The 6200-nt window shown below is 36.2% G+C and overlaps 2 non-coding genes across 2 annotated transcripts; both read right to left on the bottom strand.

Moving 5' to 3' along the window:
• Positions 1-684: 684 nt before the first annotated feature.
• LOC128295857 (small nucleolar RNA R71) lies at positions 685-791 on the bottom strand. Its single transcript, XR_008286406.1, has one exon. It is a non-coding gene; the product is annotated as a small nucleolar RNA R71 (small nucleolar RNA).
• A 5092-nt stretch (positions 792-5883) lies between these two features.
• On the bottom strand, positions 5884-5990 carry LOC128296203 (small nucleolar RNA R71). The gene has a single exon (XR_008286752.1). It is a non-coding gene; the product is annotated as a small nucleolar RNA R71 (small nucleolar RNA).
• Between the last annotated feature and the right edge of the window lie 210 nt (positions 5991-6200).

The raw sequence follows: 6200 nt of genomic DNA on the forward strand, positions 1-6200 counted from the left end.
ACTTTAGCCTTTTTTTATTTTTGTTGCTAATTACTTTTTGTTTTAATTTAATTTTTACTTCTCTTCTGATCTCCCTGTTATTTACTTTTGCCAGGAATTTCTAGTTTATGACTAGAAGAAACTCGTCAATACCTTTGCTATTTGACAGTGAGATAGAAAGCACAGCTCACAGAAATAAAAAAAATAAGGCGAAGCCTACAGTATATAGAGGAAGAGAAAAAGGACGTGACCGATATACCTGAAGAGATGACAGACAATCCTAATAATCCGCTACCTCCTGTAGTTGCTGCAAATCCAGTAAATCAAAATCCTGCTCCTCGTACTATGTATGATTTTGCTAAGCCTACTTTAACAGGAACTGGATCGAGTATTGTTAGACCTGCTATTTCTGCAAATAATTTTGAACTGAAACCTAACACGATTCAAATGATACAACAGTTTGTTTAGTTTGGTGGTTTGCAAGACGAGGATCCAAACACTCATTTAGCAAATTTTCTAGAATTATGCGACACTTTTAAGATCAATGGCATTTCCGATGATGCCATTCGCCTTCGGTTGTTTCTCTTTTCATTACAGAATAAGGCTAAACAGTGGTTGAACTCGTTACCAGGAGGGTCAATCACTACTTGGGAACAAATGACAGAAAAGTTTTTGCTTAAACATTTTTTGCTGGCTAAAACGGCTAAATTGAGGAATGATATATCTTCTTTTGTGCAGATGGATTTAAAAACACTTTATGATGCATGAGAGAGATACAATGATTTATTGAGAAGGTGCCCTCACCATGGGTTACCTTATTGGTTATAGGTTTAGACATTCTACAACGGTGTGAACCCCTCAACAAGGCAACTGATTGATACAGCTGCCGGTGGAACCTTGAACAACAAAACACTTGAAGAGGATTACTAATTTATTGAAGAGATGTCACTAAACAACTATCAGTGGCAAGTCATGAGAACAAAGCCAACAAAAGCAGCTGGTGTTTTCAACCTCGACGCGGTCACTATGCTATCTAACCAGGTAGAACTATTGAATAAAAAGATTGATGGTTTGTATGATTCTACTTAGGTACATCTAGTGATGAGGTGTGATTCAAATGGAGGAGGGATGCACAACACAAACTATCCATCCTTCAACCCCAGGACCGAGGGAAAACAAGTCCACTATATGGGTAACAATTCTAGACCTTAGAATAACCCTTATAGTAATACTTACAATGCAGGTTGGAGGAACCATCCCAATTTTTCGTGGGGTGGTCAAGGGAATCAAAGGCCACAACACCCTCCAGGTTTTCATCAACCACCTTACCAATAGGAAAAAAACCCGAACCTTGAGGAAATGCTTACAAAATTTATCTTAGTGTCAGAAACTCATTTTTAAAATACTGAGACAACACTTAAAAATCAACAAGCGTCGATTCAAGGGATGAAAAGTCAAATAGGTCAACTTGCTAAGTTGATCTCTGAACGACCGTAAGGTGGCTTGCCCAATAATACAGAAACTAACCTAAGGGAGCAACTCCATGCCATCATTGTGCGCGACAAAGAAGGGTTAGCTGAACCTAAATTTGAAACGAGGCAAGAAGCTGTAGTAAGCAATGGTAAGATTAAGGTGATTCCTGGTACACAAAAGCCGGTAAACAAAGAATATAGACCTCGTGTGCCATACCCCAATGCGACAAGGAAAGACCACACAGACGAACAATTCAGTAAATTCCTTAAACTACATAAAAAATTACATATTAACTTACCGTTTATTGAAGCTCTTTCGCAGATGCCAAATGCAGTTAAATTTTTAAAGGAGCTTTTAACAAACAAATGAAAGTTAGATGAGTCATCATATGTGGAGTTAAATGCAGTTTGCTCAGCTATTTTGCAAAACAAGCTACCCAACAAACTGAAAGTTCCAGGGAGTTTTACGATCCCTTGTCTAATTGGTAGTTTGAATGTTAATAATGCTTTAGCTGATTTAGGGGCAAGTATTAATGTCATGCCCTACAAGATGTTTAAGCAGCTAGGACTAGGGAAACCCAAACAAACTAGGATGAGAATACAATTAGTTGATAAAACTATTAGATTTCCTAGGGGTGTCCTTGAAGATGTGCTTGTTAAAATTGACAAATTCATATTCCAGTCAATCTGGCTGTCTTATATATGGATGAGGACAGTGATGTGCCCTTAATTCTAGGCAGACTCTTTTTAGAAACTTCTAGATCTATCATTGATGTTGGAACAGGTGAACTCACACTTCGTGTAGAAAATGACTGAATTATTCTCTAAGCTCGTGATCCTGTTAAAATGTCTAGTGATAAAGATAATATTACAAGTCATTCTGATGTGAGTAACATTACAACTCAACTCTCTATGCAGGAAATTCCTCGCAAAGACGTGATGGAGCCACGGTCAAACTCATTCAATACCAACAAGACGTCTCTTGAAGAACGAAGATTACAGATTGAGGAACTAGATGAATGGCTGACACAAGTTAACGAGAAATCGAGAGTACAAGAGGAAAAAAAGCAAAACCATGACGAGCATAAAGACGAAATGAACCAATTCAAGGTAGGTGACCAAGTGTTATTAGATGAAACCGACCATCGAATTATCACTACAGAACTTAAAGCAAAAGGAGCGACTCCTTTTACGGTACTCAAAGTCTATCCATACGGTACAGTCGAGGTAACCCATTCGTATTTCGGCACTTTTAAAGTAAACAATACTTGACTTAAACCTTATTTAATTAAAGGATTTGACAGCGAGAAAGAGGAGTTTTGACTCCGTGATCCACCGTAACCATGTGAATAGAGGTAAGTCGAGCTTAGACTCTAAATAAGCACTTCTCGGGAGGCAACCCATGCACTAACAACACTAAATAGCTTAGTTTATCTAATTTTCATGTTTTAAGTGTAGGTTTTACACCTACATGGCCTGGACACACGGTCGTGTCCTTAGCCCTATGGAAACAGGGCTAAAATTTCCCAAAAATTGACATGCACACAGCCTGCGATAAATCCACAGGCCGTGTGACACGGCCGTGGTGTAACATCTTGAAATAGGGCCTAAATGGAATAGTGGTTGCGAAACCATAAATCTGAGATAGAAAAGTTTATTTCGATTAATTTTGATGATTTACCGAGTGATTAGATGCATGTGTTAGAGTATTGATAAGAAATTTTATAGATTGCATGTTTAATTTGCCTATTAGGGCTTATTTGCGAGAGTTCTTTAATGTACCGATTTAGGGCCTAAACGGAATGATGGTTTTAGAACCACGAATTCGAAGTCAAAAAATTTATTCCGATTAAGTTTTAAGGTTTATTGATTGATTAAAATATTGTGTAAAAATATCGTTAAGTAATTTTACTGATAAAGTGCTTAATTGGACTTTTAGGACTAAATTGCAAAAGTTGCAAAATATGTGCTCTAATTCATAAGTACTTGATTGAAATGGGGGTTTAAAGAGGAGGCCCTTAAATGGAAATTAGACCATTATATTTCGTTTGGACAGAAATGGGCATGAATAGGACAAAATTTTAAAGAAAGGCCTTAAGGGTATTTTAGTCATTTGGTAATTAAAAGAAATAAAAAGGGAAAATAAAGCCAAAATTGACTCATCTTTTTCATGGAGGCTGAAATTAGCATGGGGGAAGCCATGGATAGGGTTTTAAAGCTTTCCAAGCTCAATAGTAAGTCCGTTCTAGCCCCGTTTTTTAAGTTCTTTACGATTTTGGAATCCTGATAACTTGATTAAGCTTATTCTAGCAATAATATAAGCTAGGGTTCATATTTGGAAAAATACCCATAGGTGAAATATGTTTATTTTGATGTTTTATGGTAGAATATGAAGGCTGAAATTATGTTAAACAACTTTTGCTAAGCAGTTTTAAGCAAAAATGAGTAAAACGACTTAATCAGTAAAAGTTGTTATTGTTCATAACTATGTGTTAAGAGTGAGAATTTGATGTTTCCATAGAAGGGAAAAATGATCAGCATGTCATAAAACATAAGAATAAGGGATGAAGTTTAATTCCCGAGCCTAGGGGCAAAAGTGTAAATATGCAAAGGTTTAGGGGCAAAATTGTAAATTTTTTGAAGTTTGAGTTAAGGACTGTTTTGAATATTACATTAATTAAATAAGTAAAATATGATGTTTTAGATCCTGGAAAACTAGATTTGAATCTAGAATGGGAGAAAAATCAAAAATCGGGAAAGTTGGTAAAATGGCCGTTTTAGTATCGAGGTAAGTTCATATGTATAATAAGCATTAATTTATGCATGTTTCAATGTAAAATTGATATATTTACTATGATTGCCGAGATGTTGAAAGTAAGTATAATTATGATGATTTAAATGTTCAATATTAATTCGACATGGAAATGAGAAAGTATGTAAGTTTGTATGTAAATAATACATTATCTTTATTATGTTTTTGTATTTCAGCATATTTTATGTATTGTAGCTGATTTTTGAATCATAATTGACTATTGGAAGTATGGAATCAAGTATTAGAAAGAGAGAGAAATCCCGGTTGAACCTTCGGAAAGATTGGATGATACAGATGGTATGTAGCTAGGTCATATGTATGGTGCTAAGTGCACATCATGTGTACAAGAGAGCTACAAGAAATTATGATGTAGCTAGGTCTCATGGGTGATACTATGTGTACACCATGTAGACAAGAGAGCTACGGGATATATGTAGCTAGGTCGCATGCGTGGTTCCAGGTGAAGGACACCATGTAGACAAGAGAGCTACGAGATAAACTGGCTAGGTCACATGGGTGGTACTAAGTGTTCACCATGTGTACAAGAGAGCCAAAATTATGTGTACAATCGAGCTAGGTCACATGAGTGGTGCTAAGTGAAGGCCACTATGTGTACAAGAGAGCTTCGATTTTAAAGGTGGGCTGTGCGAGATACCATCGCATATCTGTTATTATTCCAAAGCATTCAACTGGGAAATTGATTAAATGAAATTGTGTATGACTTTGTGATGATAAGTGTAAGTATATACGTGTGTAACTTATGAGCAATATGCTCGATATGTGATTGGAAATTAGAAAGATTGTTATGGGAAAGTGATGAATACAATTGAAGTGTGAAAGATCAAAATAGACAATAAAGCTGCTCGGATAGTTGCGTGGACGTGAATCTAAAATTTACCAAAAAATTAGAAATTGAATGAGAGACTTAATGAGATATCAAATTAGAGCTTAATGAGTCTATTTTCATATAACAGAAACAGAGCAAGTAAATGAATTCTATATTATGAGATATTTAAGTTTTTGAGAGACTAGTTCAGAATGACTATGTGATCCCCTGGTTTAGAGACCTTTGTTATTTGACAGTGAGATAGAAAGCACAGCTCGCAGAAATCAAAGAGAAATAAGGCTAAGCCTACAGTATATAGAGGAAGAGCAAAAGGACATGACCGATATACTCGAAGAGATGACAGACAATCCGAATAATCCGCTACCTCTGTAGTTGCTGCAAATCCAGTAAATCAAAATCTTGCTCCTCGTACTATGTATGATTATGCTAAGCCTACTTTAACAGGAACTGAATCGAGTATTGTTAGACCTACTATTTCTGCAAATAATTTTGAATTGAAACCTAACACGATTCAAATGATACAATAGTTTGTTCAGTTTGGTGGTTTGCAGGATGAGAATCCAAACACTTATTTAGCAAATTTTCTAGAATTGTACGACACCTTTAAGATCAATGGCATTTTCAACGATGCCATTCGCCTTCGGTTGTTTCTCTTTTCATTACAAAATAAGGCTAAACAGTGGTTGAACTCGTTACCACGAGGGTCAATCACTACCTGGGAATAGATGACTGAAAAGTTTTTGCTTAAATATTTTTTGCCGGTTAAAACGGCTAAATTGAGGAATGATATATCTTCTTTTGTGCAGATGGATTTAGAAACACTTTATTATGCATGAGAGAGATACAATGATTTATTGAGAAGGTTCCCTCACTATAGGTTACCTTATTGGTTATAGGTTCAGACCTTCTACAATGGTGTGAACCCCTCAATAAGGCAACTGATTGATGCAGCTACCGGTGGAACTTTGAACAACAAAACACATGAAGAGGATTACTAATTTATTGAAGAGTTGTCACTAAACGACTATCAGTGGCAAGTCATGAGAACGAAGCCGACAAAAGCAGTTGGTGCTTTCAACCTTGATGCGGT

Source organism: Gossypium arboreum, chromosome 7, assembly GCF_025698485.1.
Source record: "Gossypium arboreum isolate Shixiya-1 chromosome 7, ASM2569848v2, whole genome shotgun sequence".
NCBI classification, from domain to species: domain Eukaryota; kingdom Viridiplantae; phylum Streptophyta; class Magnoliopsida; order Malvales; family Malvaceae; genus Gossypium; species Gossypium arboreum.